The sequence below is a fragment of the Octodon degus genome, unplaced genomic scaffold, assembly GCF_000260255.1.
Source record: "Octodon degus isolate 3935 unplaced genomic scaffold, OctDeg1.0 scaffold00055, whole genome shotgun sequence".
Classification (NCBI taxonomy): Eukaryota; Metazoa; Chordata; class Mammalia; order Rodentia; family Octodontidae; genus Octodon; species Octodon degus.
The window spans coordinates 5,115,518-5,137,416 of record NW_004524631.1 but is presented as its reverse complement, the minus strand read 5'-3'; the positions used below and the strand labels follow the sequence as shown (position 1 = coordinate 5,137,416).

At 38.0% G+C, this 21,899-nt stretch overlaps 1 protein-coding gene across 8 annotated transcripts in view; it reads right to left on the bottom strand.

Annotated features, from left to right (window-relative positions):
• The window catches only part of Tnik (TRAF2 and NCK interacting kinase), a 410,638-nt gene that overhangs the window by 230,598 nt on the left and 158,141 nt on the right, over positions 1-21,899 (bottom strand). The gene's annotated exons all lie outside the window — the stretch shown is intronic.

Here is a 21,899-nt window from a genome sequence, read left to right as displayed (position 1 = left end):
TGTGACGTATGCATTCAGGATGGGGGACAAAGATCATCAGCCTCTGAAATTTCTCCAAAAAAGAATACTTCAGGCTGCTGAATTTGTTAGCAGTAGTAATATATGTTGTTGGCCTACCTGACTTTAATTGCCTTTACTCAAAGGAAAAGTGGATGAGAAAGTAAACAGAGAGGTGGTGTAATGGCGTGAAGAGTGACAAACATTTTAGGAGTGGAGTAGCTCCACATGTTTGCAGCTCTACAGCAATGACTCAGCTATTGGACACTCAGGACCAAATTTCTTCACTTTGTAAATAGTTCTGCGACTTAATTCAATGGATCTGTGTGTACATAGTGCCTGTGAGATGGCAAACACAAGCACATTATCATTATGGTTAAGAACCATTTTCACTTTCAATACCTTCATTAAATATTGACAAAATTAACCTTCTTTCTCCCATCATTGTTCTGATAAGAAGGCTCAGGCTGGAAGTTCTCAACCCTGGCTTTATATCATCATGACCCAGTTTTTGGTTTTCCCTACTTTTAACTCTCACTCCACCAAAGAACAATTGGTTACAGTGCCTGACTGTGGGCCTGCGATATTAATGATTTGGGTGTTGAGAAACATTATTCTGGGTGAATTTTTGTTTAAACAAAAGGTTAGTTGGTTGGGAATTCTATCATTTGCTGGATGAGTCTGAGGAGTCAGCCATGGAATGAGCCTTAGCCTATCTCAGCGCTTTTAGGAAATGTGTAGCATTCTCTGTGGTTGTAAGGGTAAAAGAAATATTTAATTCAATATTTCCTTCCTGTCCTTTGGTGAGGTTAGTACATTGTGTATTTGATGGTGAGCCAGCAGAATAGCACATTTGTGTTAACTGGGCTGGAAAAGAGAAAAGAGGAGAGAGGCAAAACTGGCTGTTCTCCTAAAGTTTGTCTTCTCCTTCTCCTTTACTTGTTCTTCCTTCATCCACAACAATGACAGATATCTAAGAAATCCCTACTATAGTATTTGGAACACTGAAAGTAAAACAACTTACAAAACTATTATTCAAGTCAGTGAACTTCTTTCTTTACATTCTTTCTCCTCTTCAAGTTCATTAATAGCCTCCATATGAAAACATGCTTCAACACAGGCTAATAATTCAAGACATAATATACACATTTTCATCCTAAGCACCTTTCAGAAATAATAGAAAAAATACATAAAAAGAACTCATCACTTAGAGCTCAATCCCTCTGGAAGTACAGTAAGTAGGAGTTTTGAGTAGGAAGCTATTGTAAGTAATGTCCCAATCTAGGGGTTAGAACACAAGGCTGTGACATGACTGGCTTTATGCTCCTGCCTCTAGAGTAGGCATTCAATGAAAGTACCTGTAAAAAGGGAATATGAGAATGTTATTCTGTAAAATTCTTCCACACTTTTAAAAAGGTCTGATTTTAAGTAAACGTGGAGCTTGGTCTTAGTAAAGTCTTTAAAAAACTCTCCATCTTTCCAGCTAGAAATTTTCAGCCTCCTGTAAATGTCACTATTGATCTGGTATCTTGCCATGACATTCCAGACATGAAGTAGAAGAGTACGTGACTGGCTGATACAGATTCTATTCCTATCCTTTCACCAGCCTGGCTTTGCCAGGAGCCAGTTCAATTCTGGAACACTTTGAAAAACATGTCATTACCAGCAAGTTTCTAGAACACTGATTCCAATTTAAAGAATAAGGAAAGGCCTTAGCTTAGATTTGAACCAAGACATGTTACTTCACACATAGGCCCCCACCCCATACCACTCATCTGGACTCCAGTTTCTTCTTCTATACAGTGGAAAATAATAAATTATGTTGGCAAATGTTGTCATGTTTTTGTGGGCTGATGTTCTAAAGATAGACGTAGAGGAGGATGGGAAAAACAACTTCCAGGACTTTGGGCTTTTGCAAAGACATGTACCACCCTTTATGTCAACACTGGATCATGTATCTTGGTGCAACTTGTTATTCTGTAGTGCTCAGAAATATGTATGGATGAATGATGGTGACAAAGCAAGTGTTAGCATTTAAATTTGATAAACATCTGAAAAGAGGAAACATGATATGTGGTAGGAACTCAAACTCAAGCCAGTCTGGATTTGAATCTTACTACCATCATTAATTATACAGTCTACGAGAAGTTACTAGATCTAAGGTAAGGTACTCTAACAGCTAGAAAATATAGAAACAATATTTTTTTCATTGGCATTATTTTATATGGCATGAGAGAAGGCCTGTTTAACAGGCAGTCGTGGTTATTACATATCAATAGGTTTGGTTATATGTCAAAAACATAAATATGCTGGACATTGGATCCCATTTACACACTACTGATAATATTATGGACTATCTTTAGGTGTCTCACATTAATTTTGTCCTTGTAACTTCAGAGCTTTATTTTAGAAAACAAACTCCCTGCAGAAGACACATATTAAGTATTTTTCTCTATTTGAAATTTCCAAATCCCAGCTCTAAAAGCCTGAGTTCACACTTTACAGAGAGCAGAAAACATTGAAACAAAGTACACTGGGCTCCGAAAATATGATCTAATTCAATGAAAATAGCCAGAGAAATGATCAAGAAAGGATGTTAGATCAAATGTGGTCAATTCTATGACAAATCCATAGAATCTAAAATTGGTATGGTCTCTTACTTATTATATGCATACAACAAACTCTCCAATTCTTTTATTTTTAGAACTGAATTCTGATTTACCCATTGTCTTTTTAATATGCTTCTCTGTACCGTTTTTTCCTTAGTATTGCTAAACTCTTTGCCATCAAATGAAGTGGCAAATACTTGCCCCACTTCATGAACAGCTTGCAAATCTTATAATTCTACAATATACTTAACATGACCCTTACCACCCAGCACTCTACTTTATGCTATGGATGTCCTATGCTTTATATCTACCTAAATGATAAAACCCACATGACAGTGTCACATTTTCTTCTATAAAATGTGATATGGGGCTGGGGAGGTAGCTCAAGAGTATAAGTGTCTTCCTGGCAAGCCCAAGGTCCTGAGTTCAAGCCCCAGTGCCGCAAATAAAATAAAATAAAATAAAATAAAATAAAAAATAATAAATAATAAAATGTGATATGTATTTTCAATAGATTGAAAACATGATCTCCTATCTGTTAAGTTCTTATGCTCTACATTTCTTCCTGCAAAATACAGGCTTCCTCTCATATTATTCCCTTACAATTTAAAGGTCTTTTTTTGGTATTGCTTAAAGTATAGGTCTGCTAGTTGTAAAGTTTCTTATGTTTCCTTTTATCTAAAAATGTTTTTGTCTTTATTCTCAAGAATAATATAAATGTCTCTATATTCAGATTTCTGCCTTGACAAGTTCTTCCTCCTGAACATTAAAGGTATTGATCTACTTTCTTTTGGTCTTCACAGTTTCAAAGGGAAAGTCCAAGATCGTTTCAATCAGTTACCTGTATGAAGTCATTCTTCTCTTGACTTTTTTTTTTTTTTAATCAATTTGACTCTAGGTTTCTTTGGTATAACTTTCTTTGTATTTATCTTGTTTGGGTTGTGCTAAGGTTTTTGAATCTATAAATATATGTTTTATATGAAGGTTAGAAAAAATGTGGCCATTATCTCTTCAACATTTTTCTCTGTTCCATTTTCTCTCACTTTCTTTGCTGAAATATTAAACGAATACTAGACCTTAATTTTGTCTTATAGGTCTCGAATACAAAAGGATTGTTTTGTCTTTGTGAAGGATTGTTCACTTTTTAAAATAACTCTACTTGGTAATTCACTTGCTTTCACTCTCATTCTCTGCTCAGGGATACTTTCTAAGGACTTATCTTAGGTTTAATGAGTTCTTTTTTATTACTTGTATTCTGCTAGTAAGACCATGTTAAGGGCTTTTATTTCTACCTTTTCTCTTTTTCATTTTTTTAATTTTTTAGGGAAGGGTCTACAGGGTGTTGACTGTCTCACTACTAGATCAGACTCAGAGCGATCCACCTGTTTATAGCCTCCTACGAGCTGGGATTACAGGTGCGTGCCATTACGTCCAGTCTCAACTGCAATCTCAGCACGCCCCAAGGTCGGGGCCAGCATGGCAGGCCCAGGGATTGAACCCCTGGCCCCTGCACCTGCTTGCATATTTCCAACTTTTTTAGGTCTAAAATTCCTCTTGTTCCTTCTAATATTTTCTGTTTTCCTGCCAAAATTCCCTGTATTTTCATTCATTTCCCCAACAATATTTTTATCTCAATATTAGTTGCCTTAAAATTTAATAATGTCAACATTTGTTATCTTCTCAACATCGGTGCTCACTCATTTCTCTTGAGAATGAGCTACATTTTCTAAGATCTTTGTGGGCAAGGTAATTTTGATTTTTTTTTTTTTTTTGGCAGAACCCGGGATTGAACTCGGGCCCTTGCGCTTGCCAGGGAAGCACTTATTCTACTGAGCCATCTCCCCAGACACGTAATTTTGGATTGTATATTAAAACTACAAATAATGTGGAGAAGCTGGATTCTGTTATATTCCTTTAAAGTGTTGATGTTTACTTTAATAAGTAATTAACTTTGTTAAATGGCAAACACTATCTTGTCTATAGCAAACAACCGATCAAATAGCCCAGTTCTTTAATCATTAACTGTGCTTCTGAGTATACATATTTTGGGGGTCAGCCAGAAAAATGAGCTGAGTTTAATCCCCTAACCTGAGGCTCCCTCTCCAACTCTCTGATACTTCGCTCCAGCTTTCCAATGGCTAGAGATACCCCAAACTCTGTTGTTACTCAGAAAAGAAAGACAGTCATATTATGACTTTAGCTATACACTACAAAACAATAACCTGAAAGGTGCAAAAAAAGACAACTCACCTCACTGTAATTCCTTCTGGCCACCCACTGCTCTATAAAATCTGCCTGCATTTAAAAAAAAAAATTTCGGGACACCTTCAGGTAGCTGAGATGTTTCTCTCTTTTGTCTTAACTAAATCTGTAATTGTTATCCATAGTAAGATACAATATATTCGGACTTATTACATCATACTAGGAATAAAAACCATGAATATCTCCTCTCTTTTTCACACACACACACACGCACACACACACACAACCAAACTTGCAGTGGTGAACTATAAGTTGCCAAGTCTCCCTGTGCCCACTCAAGTCTTATTTTACCCACCCCTACAAGGCACACTAGGTTTACTTCCTGCAGAAAATAAGTACCTTGTATTGTACACTCAACTCATTTTCAAGCTTGTATTCATATCCGATTTCCACTAGGTTAAGTCTTTGTTTCCAAAGTATAAATAAGACGTATATCACTGAGGATACAGATAAATTTAGATGGCTAAGACACAACATAAAGTAGCACTCCATTACCCTTGAGGAACACTTTCAAATCTTTTCAACTCTCTTGATTCTGTCAAAGAATCAATCTCAGTTTGGTGCTAATATGCCTTCAACATCTTTATAACAGTGCCCATTCGTCCACTTTCAGCATAGAAATATGACAGGTCATATTGAGAACATTCTTGTGACAATAACATCTTGTTGAAAATGAATGCACAATTTTGTTTTCACCTAGTCTATTTTTAGTTGCCTTCTATTTACAGTGATACTGTTCTCAATTTATGATGATGATGTAGTTTATTTTTAAGTCAAAATTCACAGAAAGTAAATCATTTTTAAGAAAAAGACTGAATGACAAAACAAATCATATACTGTATAGATAAAATTGGGGGAAAGATTTGTAACAGAGTAGATAACATTAGTTTCTGTAGCAGAACTATCCCTATCCAAACCTCAGTAGCTTAACACAGCAGCACTTATGTCTTATTTATGAAAATGCTGACAGTGTCATCTGATGATCTGGGTGCTTTTGCACTGTGATACTTTTCCATATATTATCTCAGAGACTAAGAATGACAAGCTCTCTACTTTCTTCAACACAGATTCCAGGGTTACTCTGAACACACCTATCATAGGAGTTTTTATGAGGTAGGCCTAGAAAGAGGGGTACGTGCTCCTGCTCACCTTTCTATGGCTGGGTAGGATTCAGACTCCAGCCACACTGACTGTGAGTAAGGTAGTAAATGAATGTATCATGTTGAGAAGAAGAGAGTTTGAGTTTTTAGCAAGCATGGGCCTTAGAAACTGCACTGAAGTTTGACAAGCTTTCTGCAAGATTCCTTCAAAGAAGAGTGGAAATAAGGACTGACATTTCTCAGAATTGTATTTTGCAAGGTTGACTTGGGATCTTAACGTCTTTCTTTCCTGCTTGCCTTCTAGTCCACAGTATCAGGTCTCCATCCAAGGACTGCAGAGAGACACAAGCTAGTCCTCAGAATGTTCCTTCCATTGTAGAGTCCTTCCCACATGGAACCTGGTGCTCACTCCCGCTCCCAGCTGCAAAGTCTCTTGTTCCCAGGCTGCCTAGCTTTGCTTTCCACAAATCACAGAGGACTAATGCAGGGTCAGGGGGTGTGACTGAAATCAATTCAAGTATCAATCAGTACCATGGTCACATTGGCAGTCACTGCAATTGTGTCTTCTGCCCTCCCTAAAGACAGTATAATTTCAAATAATCAAGAATAGTAAGTATCAAATCTTTGGTCATTTCCAAAATGGTATATTTAAACACTCAATCTCTCACACTTTGTCAGAACAGAGTAAAGGAACCCCATGACTCAAGCTTTCACTCAACTCTGACCTGGGCTTGACCCCACTACTTTAAATTCCTGTGAACTGTTGGCAGAAGCACATGCAGATATGAATTTCTAAAAATATACTCTGGAGAAAGGCAGTCCCTATAATAAACTGGCATTTCATGAATGTGACAATATTGGCAGAAAAGAAAGGCTTCTGGCTCTGAGTCCTAAATACCCTATGCATACTCATACCTTTTTAAAAACACGTGTGGAGCACCTAGATTCAAAGGGATATACATTGCTCAAAAAGAGTTGTTTGCTTGTCTTTGTTTGTTTGGTTTTTGCTCGTTGGCTATACATCCTTTAAAAGCAACTCCATCTATGAGGGCTTTTCACATATGAGGTTGAACACTTATATTAACAAAATTTCTTACAGTGAAAGACATATCACCATTAGTCCAGCTGAAAACACTCCCCACTGCTTTAAACACACTTCTCTCACTGACATTGTCACTTTCTTAAGTAGCTCCAGAAGTTATGTGCTCAGTTGTACTTCTGGGACTGCCTTGATGTCCAGAATCCATTCCAAGCATTTATCTGTCATGGTCATTTTGATTTTAGAGCTGGAGTCACATGGGGCCGGATCAAGGGAATAAAGTGAATGATGATACACGGTAATGCTTTCCAGGCCTGGATTTCTCAGGCGGTTCTTTCTTGGATGGTACTCAACAGGACCATTCACTGTATTTAGGTCAAAAGTCATAAAGACATTCATGAAAGAGGATTTCCACAACGGCTAAAGAAAATGGCAAGAGCCATGAGGGTGTGTTGGAAGTGAGGGGGAGTCTTTGAAGGGGACTAACAACAATGTCTTCCACTGTAATACATTTTAAATATTTACCATACATTTTGATCACCTACTGTAGTGTGGATTCTGGGGCCAGAATGTAAATGTTTGAATCCTAACTTACTATTTTCTAATTATGGAAAGTAATAAAGATTTGGAATAAGAAGTTACTTCACAAGATACTTAAGACTTGCTTTAATATTCTCCAACCAAAAAATAAAAGATGATGACAAGTAGCCCATTTGTATGAGATGGCAAAATATTGATAATTATTGAAAATAAATGAGGCACAAGTCAATACACTCATTCTATTTTCATTTGGGGAATTTTCATAATAAATTCTTCTATGACATTTTATAATTATCAAAAACATAAGTAATTTTCTAAAACCTCCTTCTATTGAACAACTTCTTCCTCTCTTCCAGAGTTAAAAGTAGAAAATATTGGGAACTCAATCTTTCTCTGCAACTGTGGAAAGCAACTTCTTTAGGCTTCCCCACTCTCACATGTTGATGTTATAGCAGGAAGAAAGAACTTTTGTGCTTCCCTCCTTTCTACCCTCAGCTGCCCAGTCCTTGCTTCTTACAGACCAGTCATGGTTCTGTGTGACACAGCAGTAACCTGGTGTCACACCACTATTCACTCTGAAATTCCAGTCCCTCAATAGCTCCCCTTTTCAAAAGAGGACAGATGGGGGCAGGAGAAGGAGACAAGGAGAGAGAATACCTTACATTCCACCCTCAAGCACCCACACAACTGTTCTCTGCCTTCAAAACACAGATACTGTGCTGACAGAGAGGGGAGAGACGAAGGCCAAGTGTTGGATTCATCTGTTTGTCTTTTAAACCATCACTCCAAAATTCACATGTAAGGAATGCACTGGCGAGAGAGCGACTTTCTGCTGGGGCTCCAACAGTGCCAACATAAACTGCTGCTCCCAGGTTAATGTAACTCGCTTACCGGCAACCCCTTCAGGCAGGGACACGTGAGATTTTGTCAAAATTGAATAGACTGGGGGGAGACAGTTTCAAAAAGTTTTCTCCCAAATTATCAACTGTTAAGTATTTCCCAACAAAACATGAATGCTACTTTTCTTACAGAGAAATCATAAGAAATTCAGATTGTTTTCTGCCATGTTTGTCGAGAAAAACTCTAAATATAATTTTATTATACCAAAGTAAAGATTAAAGATATACTTCAAAGTATTTACTATCAGTTTTAGACTAAGAAAAAATGCATGACAATTTGAATCATTACATTTTCTTATACTCCTGAGGAGCATCAATGAAATTTCTATATAGACTTATGTGGAAAGTTAAATCCTCTTCATCTGCAATTCTGACATTGTTTCCTTCTTTCTACTATGATAAGTCCAGTTCCTTAAACTATGGGCCTCAAGTCAGAATGTGGCTGTGACTAGTTCAGAACAGAGCAGTGTCTCTCACACTTAGGGTTGTGGTCCAACCACCACTTAATTTCCATTTAGTCTGAACAAGTACACAGTGATCCGTCTCAAGCCTGCACACTAAACTCAACACAGGGTAAAGCGTGCCTTGGCTTCTATCTAAGCTGCATTACAAGGGCTACTTGTAGCTTTTGAAGTCAGGGCCATCATCATTCCCTGTCTTGGCCTTGAGCAAGTTCTTTGCTCTGAACCTCCAATTATTTGCCTCTTTTACAAGCGGTTCCTGGGAAAGTGCCTAATAAAATGTAAAGCATTCACAAATGGAACTTTTCATGGTCAATACTGGCTTGTAAAAATACCAAGCCAGACTGAGAGGTTGACTTTGAGGAAATACATGCCTGTGGTAAAGACAATGATGCCCACTAAGTATGTCATCTATTCCTGCTCCTTCCAGTACTGTTAGGATGAGTCATGTGACAGCTCTTACCAGTAAGTTTCGGACACAAGTAAATGGTGTCACATTTAGGCTAATGTACAGAAAAGCTGATACAGGATCTTCCGGCTATGTCTTTTCTTGGCATGTTGCACTGAGGAGGCCATGAATAGCAAGCGGCAGTTAATGCTACAAGATGCCATAGCTGCTGCTCTCAACCTAGCTCCCTGACTGACTACAGGGATGGCAACACACTCAACTCTGCTAGAGTTGTAGCTATCAGGAAACACACTTTTGCATCTGAACTCATCCAAAAACAATGTTCCTAGAATACCTGTATTCCATTCTGAACCAAAAAATGAAGTCTTAAAACTTTATAAATTCCACTAAGCAGCCTCACAAAACTTTAGATGCCTTACTTCTGCAAGTTTTCTCTCTTACTGGTAGGTGAGAAGAGCAATATGCAGGGAATGGCTACACCATAGCACCCTGGTTGTCCTCACATCGGTCATGTGGTCCAAGATTAGCCAGCATGATCTGAGGGATGATGCCCTGCAACTCATCCTGAGATGAAGGTATTGCAGGCAGCCGAGTTAGATAGAAATATTATAGGCAGTCAGACAGGGCCAGGACCTCAAAGGAGAAAGCACAGAATAAGATGCCTTACAACTGTGGGAGGGACAGATGCTCCTGCTGTGAACCAGACCTAAAGACCTAAATGAAAGACTCAGTGAAATTTGAAGTCTGCTAAGTGGTAGCCATGAACAAAATATATATTAAGCGATATTATTTCTGGAAGAGAGAACATAACTTCCATAGGAATTGGAAATACACTTTTTAAGAAGATGATTCTGTTCACACAATTGTGAGAAAAATCTGTGTCTTCAATAAAAATGATGGATCCTGAGAATCTCCAGAAGATTTTTGAATCTAGCAGTTAATTGGAAAGATTCTCACCCTAACTAACTATATATACTGATACCTGTGAAATAAGCAACTGCACTGAAGATGGTAATCTGTAATAGTAGTTTCATGCTTGGAGTGCCTGTCATTCTGGTCTTCTGAATATGGGCTGCTTGTCATGACATGCCAGTTGCTTCTGTGGTGTCTGTCAGGTAGATGATTGTTCAAAAAGAAGTGGGTGGTGAATGAAGGCAGGAGACAGGAAAAGGAATGTTGTGGGACTATCCTGCTACAAGGTTGTATATGGTTAGATTTTTGGACTTACGTGCAAACATAAGAAGTATATAATTCTTTATGTCTATTTTTGAAATATATTCTAGTTTTGTCATCATATTCTGTAGGCACTTAAAGTTCAGCATATCAATACTTGATGAAAAATATCTGTTCAATGTTATGCCTAAGATGTTTGATATTCAGACAGATAGTGAGGTTAAGCTTAACAGCCAGGGTTGTATGGTAATAACAATAAACTTCTCTTCTGGAGGGTTAATAACCTAAGTTTGCAGACCAAAATTAGAGAAAAAGGAGGGCCACAAGGAAAGTCAACATTTTGGCCCTAGCCTTCCAAGGTCAATTAAGACTCAGGACATACGATAACTTGAACTGTAATATCACGTAACTCAGTAGTGTCCCAAATTTTCTGATCAAGGAGATTATGGGGCCAAAGAGGAAAGTGATTGATGACATAGAGGGTGCCTAAGGAGAGTCACATGGAGAGAAAACCCTCTCTTAGGCTTTCAGAGAGAGCACACTGGCCAAGCAATGGCCATGATTCATCCACATGGCTGACACTGACAAAGGATCTACAATCTGAGGTACAGGATCTCAGAATAAATCCTGAGTGGATTTCACTGACCTTATCAGACCCAAAAGCTACAACTCTTGTTGCATAGGTCTTGCTTTATCTTGGTCTTAACCATCCAGCAGAAAAGTATAAAAATGAAGTATAAGAAGTAAAGTCATGGTGTTATGTTGAGCTGTAGGGGACTCAGGTCAACAATTTCTGACATTGCCAGTGAAGCGGAAGACCCAATACTATTATGGACTACTGGACTCTTTTAGAATATTTTGCTGAGTTAACACACCTATAATATTCAAATAGTGGAACTAAACAAAAAGGATATACAGATGAATGTCCATTTTGTATCTGTGTATTCAAAATGGTTAGAATAGATATATAGTTACATTCTCTTAATGAATAGAGGGATTTGTTCTAATAGTGTTTGTAAATAGGATATCATGTCCACATTTTATACAGCAATTAACCACTAGGAAGAATGTATGCAATGTGTTAATTATTGAAACTGTCCTACCAATTTGGTTTGAAACTGTCGCATTGTTATTTGTTTCTCAATAAAATTAAGGGAAAAATAAATAAATAAATTTTAAAAATGATGGTGATAGATGCATGTTGATAAAAACCAGAGTGCACACTGATGAAACACTTGAATATCTATGTAATTCTGAAGGAAATAACCTAATGTTCCAAGCAGAAACTGATAGAACTAATTAAAAAGAATTTGTTACATGTTCCTTTTGTTATTCTCTAAAATACAGTGCTTACCTAGGTGTTTTTCTGTGGCAGGCACAATGCTAGGCAGGAAGAATACAAAGATGAGTGGGATATATCTACAAACAGTCCATGTCTTGGTCCTGTTTCTGCCTTGAAGCTGTATCTTCATGCTTCCATGGTTTCTATAGCAACCAGTTGTGTTTAATTAAAAGGCTTTGGGTGTCAGCCACCACAGAAATAATGAGTTAGGAAAGTATCCCTAATGAGCATCAAAACTACTGAGCCAACAGCTGGAGGAGCACATGAGAATCACACAGTCCTCAAAGTACTGCAACACAGATTGCAACTGCATTACACAGAATGTAATCTCCACAATGAAGAAATCTAGTGAGATGCCAGTTTAACCAGAAATTAATTTTAGCATCACCATCAGTGGGCCAAGTTAAGGTTATGTGGTTCTAAAGGACAAACACTGCCTGCATGGAACTCTGGGAAAATAATTAGCATAACCAAAAGTAAGTAAATAGACAAATAAAATGGTGGAACACTGTACCAAACAAAAGACCTGAGTCTCTCAACACCAACCTGGACTGATATACAAGAAAAAAAAAATATTAGGGGAACTCTGAGATTTATGAAGACCAAGGAGAAAAAACTAAAGACATGCATGATTATTAAGAAATAATAGAGATTTATTGGAACTACTGGTGAAATCTCTGTATGCACTGTGTATTAAACAGTATATTTCTTTAGTGTCAAGTCTCTTGGTAATTAATGGTTTTGTGACTATACAGGTACAAGTCTTTGTTTCTATATGACAATACTAAAGTGCATGGGGAAAAGAGCATATCAAACGACTTCCAAAAATAGCTTACACACACACACACACACACACACACACACACACACACATACGCACACACACACACACACGCACACATGCAAATGTATATTTACTATATACATGAAGGAAAAGAGGCAAAATGTTGACAAGTGGTAAATTCAGATGAAAAGCATTGTAGTACCTTCACAACTCTTACCTAATTTGAAGTCTTTCACTTAAAAAAATTAGATAAGGGGGAGGTGGGGAAACCTGAAAGCTCCCCTCAGTGACAGGGCTCAGCCTCATCTGAAGGACAGGACAGTCAGAAAAGTGCACTTCTAGTTTGGAAGGAGTCAGAATATTTCAAATGCCATGACCAAAGAAATCTGTGTATTTTAATCATACTTAAAATAAGTACAATTCAGTAAATGGACAGTTCATTTGTTACGCAGGAGAGTGAAATGCAGCACACAAGCTAACAGTGAAACACTATGAACTGACAGTAGCCAGCTTCAGGAACAGTGTCCGCGCAGCTTGGGACAGTGCGCGTACTGATATCCCCACACAGGGTCATGCCTGAACCCTGGCTCCACTGGGAACCCACACATAAGGCTTTACATTTTTCTTTTGATTTACAGAACCTCTGCTGAATAATCAAGAACAAACACCTTAAAATTCTAGCCAATGTCTATACATTAATTCATTCTATTTCCAAGGAAAGTCATGATTTATAAATAATATTCTGATATCTAAAAGGAAAAAAATAAAAACATATGCACATGAAGTAATAATTACTCTAGGGCCAGATTTCCATGCTCTCTCACTGCCTGTTGCACCTGCAGCAAACACTGAGCCATTCCCATAGGAGTCTCCGCTGGCTTCCACACCTAGTCCCCAGCCTGGGTGTCTGTTACTCACATCACCTGGTTTCCCTATCATTATCACGCAGCCTTTCCGCTTTTGTCTACATGGTGCAGAATCAGTTCCACACTACAAAGTAGTTATTTTTGTTTATAGCTTATCTGGTGATGATGTAAGAAAGTGTCTTATGCAAAAGTAGTGGGGCAGACACCAACCAATATAAAATTCATAAAATCAAATAACATTCTTCTTCTTTCACAGATCAAAAGGAATATCTCTATTAAAGTTAAGCAGGATTAAAACAGTTCTCCCTCTACTTTTTATAGTTCAATTATAGTGTGAAATAAACAGGCAATTTTACTAGTCGGGAAAAAGTTGCATACTCCAGAAAATTTAAGCCTCTATTTCCATTGCTCCAGCCTCAAGTTGCATATTCTGTATGATCTAATGTATGACATTTAGCACTTTGTAAACAAATAATCTTCAGTGGCATTTCTTTTTTAATGTATTTAGTACAGGGTACACAGGGTCTCACTATATAGATTGGACTCATAGTGATTCTCCTGTTTTCAGCCTCGCCAGCACGCCCAATCTCTGTGGTGGCATTTTTATATCATACCTTTATTTGACATAAACATATTTCAGGCATCAAAATATTTTATATTAGTGTACAGCTGATCAACATAAACAAAAATATATTTGATGGTCCTTCACATATCCTTATATTCTAAAAATATAACATATGCCATGTGCAAACAGAATTGGACTACATAATGCTTTAAAGCATTAACTAAAAATTTGGCTTTCCATTGAGAATATGGAGCCTTATATGGTATCATCTTCCCATACAAAACTCAGAACTAGATTCAAGGGCTGGCCAGATAGCTCAGCAGACTAAAGCGCCTGCTTAGGCAGAGTGCAGGGGCTGGGGTTTGATCCCCAGCACCATCAGCCACGCAGGCCCCAATCCTGGGGCATGCTGAGATAGTGAAACTAAAAGCAGGAGGATCACTGAGACTGATCTACAGAGTGAGACCCTGTAGACCCCATACTAAATACTTTTTTTTAAAAAGAAAGAATTAGATTCACCAAGGTTCAGCTCACACATTTTTTTCTTTGTATCGTCAGTCTGTCAAACATGTGCATTGAACTCTTCTTTCTAATAGCGATTCTCAAAAAGCTAGCAGTATGGGCAGACACGCTATGGAGGATCTAGTCCATTCAAGTCTCTTGGTGGTATAAGGAAAACATCTTAACTAGCCACAGTCCCACTGCAGAGGGAAGGCAAAACCAGGACGTACATAAGGTGAGTCATGCAAGACAGCGTCTGACAAGAAACAGATTTTTTTAGAGTGTCATCGTCGACAGAGAAGAGTTCCCTGTGCAGAGAAGCTGGGGAAGAACCCACAATCAATATGGACTCCAATGAATTGAAGATGGTCCTGGGAGTAAGGACTGGGTTGGACCATGAGGGAAGGGAAGTTGGACAGAGACAGAAGTGAAATGTAAAGGACGACACACAGTGTGGAATGTGAGCACAGAAGCAAGATGAGCCCGGTCAGATGAGAGCTGAGGAGTAGTGGAAAAGTACCAGTGGCCAGGTGGGCAGATGCAATAGTATGAAAGCTGGCAGGCAGAGAAGAGGGGAAGCCACAGGATGGGGCAAAGAAAGATCAAGCCATAGGTGAGAAAGAAAAATGAGAACAATGTCTGCAAACACTGGATTAGCAGGAATAACAACTCAGAGAACTAAAGAATAATTCAATGTGACCATGACTCCTAACACGTTATATACTTGTCCTTCTATCTTTTCAATCAGACCACTAAAGAAAAATACAAACTGAGTACAGAAATGCTCAAAGAGCTGATGCATTCTTTATCAATTAAAGAAATTAGTTCATTTGGAGATCCATCTGGAGTTCTTTTGCCAGCTTTGAAACACAGGTCTGAAAGTGTGGAGTAGAAAGTGATATTGTTAATAAAGTGAGAAGACAGGTTATTGATATGAGCTGAGATCCTCAAGACATGAAAAATTACTTGTTATCAGATTTAAAGAGAAAAACTAAACAATCAACATTTTTAGTCTTTTTTTAGTGATCAATGGTGAAACTGTTGGACATATGGATTCAACAAAACAAAAATATGTTTGGGTCCAAGCATCTCATCCAAATGGATTTTCATGGAAGAAAGAAATGACACAGACTAAAGGTAAATATCACTAACACCCCAGGAAGCTGAAAAGAAAAACAAGCAGTAGGGGAAATATGCTCTCAGTGGTCAGAAGCCCCAGTGATTCCCAGCAATTCCATGCTCAGCTTTTCTTAAAATAACAAACCCTCTAAAGAGAAGTCAGTGTGCTCTGAGCTCTCACAGTGATGGGGAAAATCTCAGCCAGCAGGGATATAGGAGCTGACTAGTCACACTTGGCAGACATCTGTGCTGCAAATAGAGTCAACAGGAAGCTTCGTATGTTAGGGAGGCTGAGCTACTGTGAACCATAGAGAGATGATTTAAACAAAGGCATTCGTGGCCACTGTCAAGAGTCTGACTGGAAAAGGGCAGTTGTCTCAAAACAATCAGCCCTAATTCCAAACTGTCTTTTATCTAAGTTTCCCAAACTCTGTTTTCTAGTTAATTTTTTTCATTAACTTTTATGTGGGAGGGAAGAGGATAGACAGAGCAGGCTGCTGATGGTGGAGCTGCTACTACGTGTTGTCACTCTGGACAAAACCTGTCATGGCAGGCCCAGGGTCACAAAATTCAAATGCTGCCTCTACATGTAGGCATGTAAGCCAGGACTTCAATTGAAGACCTCTTATTAAATATTTCCTAATTGGAAGTCTACATACATACTCCATGTTCACTTATTCCTTAGGGAGGTCAAGAAGTTCCTTATACTGTACTAATTAAAATATGTAATTTTTCACTCAGTTGAGTCCTAGATCTAACCCACAATGTTTAAAAATAATTACTGAAAAAATTAACTAACTTTGAATATTTTTCTGTTATTGTTGATGTATTTTTTTCTTTCTTTTCTTTTCTTTTTTTTTTTTTTTAACTACCTGAAATATCAATTCTAGGCCATGGAATTCGTGAAATTTGGTCTTCTTTAAATGTTAACCCAACACACAAAGCTACTCATCATGGACAAAACAAGTAATAATTTTTAAAGGACAGAACTGACATAACTACTTCTGGTCTTGTGTATAAAGAGCAAGAATGGTCTGAAAATGGTTTGAGACCACTGCAGGTCTCCGAGACCCTTTCAGGCAACCTATGAGGTCAAGCCATCTATACAACAGCACAACATTTCTCATCCTCCATAATTCTATAGCATAGTTTACCAGAGGCTTCTTGGCACACAATGATGATGTCATCACTGTGTGCTAAAGAATCCTGTGTTCTTCCATCCTTATATTTCAAAAATTTGTCATTGCATTTAACAAATCCCCATTTACTGATACTGCAGTAAACTTTGATAGATATATTAAAGCTTGCCTAAATTCTTGATGATTTTAAGAATGCAACAAGTTTCTGAGATCAAATTTTTATAGAGGGTAGTGGTTTTAGTAAGAAAAGACCAGACATTTGGAACTTTACTGAAGTCATAATTTTGTAACATGGTGCCACACAATCAACAGTATGTTTAAAATAAAAACAAAAACTTAAACTTCTTTCAGTCTTTTACTTGACATGATGGAATCCTAGCCATTTTCAATGCTTTCCTCTCTGAAGGTGCATGTGCCAGTTCTCTTGAGATTTTCCACTTTTGCAAATAAATTCTTTTTCTGAAATTCCATCTTCACAGCCACCCTAAGGCTTTTAATCACACACTTCCTTCCCTATTACTTAACTTCTCCACACGTGGTTACAACTTCAGTTTCTTACTAATCTTTAATTGTTATTTACAATGTGTCTTCTTAGTAAAAAAAACTGAAGTACTTCATCAGAAAACATGGGTGTTACTGCCTCTCTTACAGTGCCTTTCCATGTCATCTGCCTGACAAACGGGACCTCAGACAGAAAGCCAGGAGCCTGGCCTGCTTTGCAGCTTCTCTGTCTGTAGAAGGTGGTCTGGGTCTAGGCAGAATCTGAGACAGACTCTTGTAAAGCTAAGTTGGTGTTTACAGGATTTGAACCCACCAAATCCTGTGAGATTTATATATATGATTTTTCTTTCCCCCATAATGAGCACAGAAGATATACCTAATGACCAAAGCAATTAGTAAGTAAAGGACTATTAATTTAGAAATTTAAAAAATTGAAGACAAGAAAAGACGGAACCACGTGACCAAATCCATCTACTTGTCATAATACATTGAATCTCATTCTGACCTTCCTGAAGGCCAGCAAGAGCAAAGGAAATAAGGGCAGTACTGCATTCTCTTCCCTGATCTACTACAGATGGTTAGTGGATATGTAGTATAAGCTAATGTTCTCCTTGGAAGGTGAAGTTCGAGTCATCTGTTGAAGGATATATTGGAAATTGCTCAAGATGCACCCGAAGCCAGGTAAAATTTACAAGGGACCCACACCACCTATTCTGGAAGACAAAGCAGAGCTTTGGCCTTCCCTTGCTACCACTTTTGTCTCTCCCACCAAGAAGATTTCAACAGCAAAAAATAAAGTCATGTTATCAAGATAAATCAGAAAAATGTCAGATAATTCAGTTTCCTGACAGGAAATGCATGGAAGCTAGAAAGCTGAGGTAAATACTGAAGGGTATTAAAAAGCAGAGTTGAAAAATAAAGAATTTCATTCAGTTTCTTTCAGTATTCTGCATGAAAATGTTCTTATTTCTTTCTACTACTCTACACCATTGCTAAATAATTTGAGATGTACTCATACTTAATATTTGAAATAATGTATTTTTAAGCACTGTAATATCTGAAAGAATACTAATATCTTCTACACTTGGACAGTTCACACTGATAAACAGAAATGAAATCAGTTACCATGCTCTGTAGAGTGGCTACCACAACCAAAAGCAAATCCTTCCATTTTTTTCAAAGAACCTATCAGGCACCTATGAAACATGTATACTACCCAGTTATTACAGTTCATGATCTGTTTCCCCAGATATCTTGTTAACTCAAACACAAAAGTGTCCCCCAAATCTTAATTTCCACTCACCACTCCCATTCACTAAAACTGTTCCAGAGTGTGGAATGTAATAAAAATATAAATTAAAAACTTTATTTGCAAATATGAAAAGGATGTCACTATGTACCAAAGCACATTTTTTTTCAATTTAATGACTTTCACTGCAATCTTAACTCACATCATAATAGATGGTGAGAAGCTTTTCTTCCAAGTAATGTTATACAAATAGTTTTCTGCAAAATGCTTTCCTGGGTAAATATTAGCGGACCATTATCCTTACCCATTGATTCATAGATGAAATATCATCATCTGCATGCTTCCCAGAATACAATGGGGAAAGCAGAAAAGTAAGTCCACTCGCAAGGCCCACTGTGTGTTAGCAACTAAACGTGTATCTCCATGTCAGCTCTCTACATGTCTGGCAAGTAAGCACCACCTCCCATGTCCACAGACAAAAAAAACTGATACTCAGAGGTGCAGCTTGTTCAAGATCATATACAGGAGCAAAAAGAAATCAAATTCAATTTTAGGTCTGCCCAATTCCAAAAGCTCGTATTGTTTCTCTACACTGGGCTGCCCAGTGGCAACAATCTCTTAGTCTCAAGGATCTTCCCCCTAAACAAGTATGTCCTCTGAGACCAACGACCCCAGAAATATTAGCTGTAAAGATTCCCCACGCACTTCACCATGAGTGCAATAAGTTCTGAGAGTGAAACAATATGGGAAATGATACTCTTTATTTACAAAGGAATTTAGAGAACAAAGCCCCACCCTAACTTTCTCTTTCATCATAGACTTCATTGTAATTTAGATCAGTAAAAGCTCAGTTGCCCAGACTTTTATAGAAAGGATGGCAGAAATTAAAAAAAGAGAAACACTTCAATTTTAGTATATGTGCTGCCGAAGCGAGCACAAGAGAAACACTTCAATAGGAGCCTATCCATAAGGTCACCAAGTGCCAAAGTCACCAGTGTTCATGTGACTTCTCACAGACCACACCTTTCCCTCCATCACAAACCCCAGCCCTCTGGGGAGTCTGGGGAAAAAAAGAGAGAAAGAGGAGGAGTTTTTTGCTACACAGATTTCCACTTTCTCTGCTTTTCCTAATGGCAACTCCTAATCAGTAAAGGATAGCTCAGGCTTAGCACATCTGATTTTAAAGCTATGTGTAAAATTAGATACACATTTTGTTTAAAATATGGTGCTTAAAAAATCTTGGAGGCAATACAAAAAGTTAATATAAATTATCTCTGGATAATGGGATTACCAATTGTGAACTCTTTCAGTGTTTCTCTACTTCCTTCTAGAAAGGATAAATTATTTTTATAATAATGAAAGTGTGTATGCAACATAAATGGCAAGTTAATTTTTCAATTATATAATCTGGAAAACATCTGCAATGAGAGGGTGGTGGCTTGACTTCAAAACAACACCTTTCCTGATGGCCCCTGAGACCTGGGGTAAGGCTGACTGTAAAAATGACAAACTACACAACCACTTGGATGTGCCTGTCCACATTGCTCTCTTCCTGGTAACCATCCAACGTGACAGAAGATAATGTGACAGAGGACTTTTGTGCTGATGTCTTCCTCTCACGGGGAGATCTCTTTCCAGTTTCCTCATCAATCTTTATCATTTAAATGTTTATTTACTTGGTACAGGGTTCTTCTTTGCAGCTAGGACTCAGTGATCCTCCTATCTCAGTCTCCCCAGTGCTGGGATTACAGGTGTGCACCACCATGCCTGGTTTTGGTGGCTGGCATGGTGCACCCAGGGTTCTGGGGCCAGCACAGCACGTGGTATTGCAGATTACACCTAGGTCCTTACACTGCCGGGCAGGCACATAGACCGCCAAACTATCTCCCTACCCTTCATTATCAATTTTAAAATTTCTAAAGCACCCTCACTGAATATATTAGTTTGTTTTTTCTAATGTGGTGACATTAAAAAATCTGCCTTTCTTTTATCAGCAGGAATGACACACTGCCCAGTTGGTTCATTTAGTAGCATCACCTTCATGGCTCTGAAAACACCAGCTACTTTGGTTTTCACAAAACACATATTCCCAAATTGTGGTTTATGACCCAAGTCTAGCAGCTCCCACATGAGACATCTCTTTGAATATTCATGTCAGTGATTAACACTTAAAGACAAGGCTACTGGACCACAGAGTGTCCTTAAATGTACTTCTTGACCTTCAAGATCTATGTGAGCTTAACTTTTCCAAAGGGACTCAGCATTCTCCCAGCATGCTGTGCCCAGTAAGAGACTACCTTTCAGGGAAAACCTCTTTGTGATCACACAAAATATTTTGAAGATGGAGTTAGTTAGAATGCAAGTGTTTAGAAACAACTCAAGAGATTTTACTAGAAGGTAGTTTGTGAATCCAAAACAAGTAATATTGTCTCTGAGGATTTCAGGTTGTCCAATTTTGAAAAATTTATCTTTGTCTTTATTTAGCACCTTTTTGCCAACTTTGAAGTTTAAAACAAATGCTAGAATTACTCATGACTAGAGATACAGAACAGTAGGCCTAGAAGGAGGTTCAGGGATCCTCCACTTCAAACCACTCATAAAGATTAGGAAACTATGGATGCGAGAGTGTAGGTGGCTTGGTGGAAGACGCGGGGGTGGTGGCTCATGGGTTTCCAGCAGTGCTTGCTCTCTTCTCTCTCTTACCCATCTCAAAAAGTAAAGGCCATAATTTTTCCTTTTGGTAACACACAGATATTTCCTAATAGAATATTTTTACAAGTAAAAATAATTCTAATGGTGACACATTCATTTATAATTAAGTAAATCTAACAGTGTAAAGTTCTCTTATGATTAAAAATAAATCAGTATGTTATAAAATAACCAATACATAGTCTTAAAGCCAAGCTAGGACCAGAAAATTTTAAAAAGAGAACCCAATCTTTAAACAATGAGGATAAAACACACTGAAAAGAGAAGACTGGGCACTCTGAAAGCTACAATTCCACTCTCCTAATCTTGAGAATAAATCCCAAGAAGTTCTCTCTGAAAGTGCATTCCGTCTAACAAACTTGAATAAGAGCAGGACCAGAGATGAGGGCTGCTCTGCTTCTGGCTGCTGGAGTCATTCTGCCACTGTATCCCTTAAGGAAGCCACACAGTCTGGTCATATGAGCAAATTACTGGACTGAGGAACAGGAATTTCAGTCTCATCCCTCTCCGCTGGGAACTACGGTGCCCAACCTCACCTGTTCTCTCTGCCATAACCTTTGGCTACTACTTTTTTTTTTAATTTTTTTTATTTATGAGAGAGAGAGAGAGAGAGAGAGAGAGAGAGAGAGAGAGAG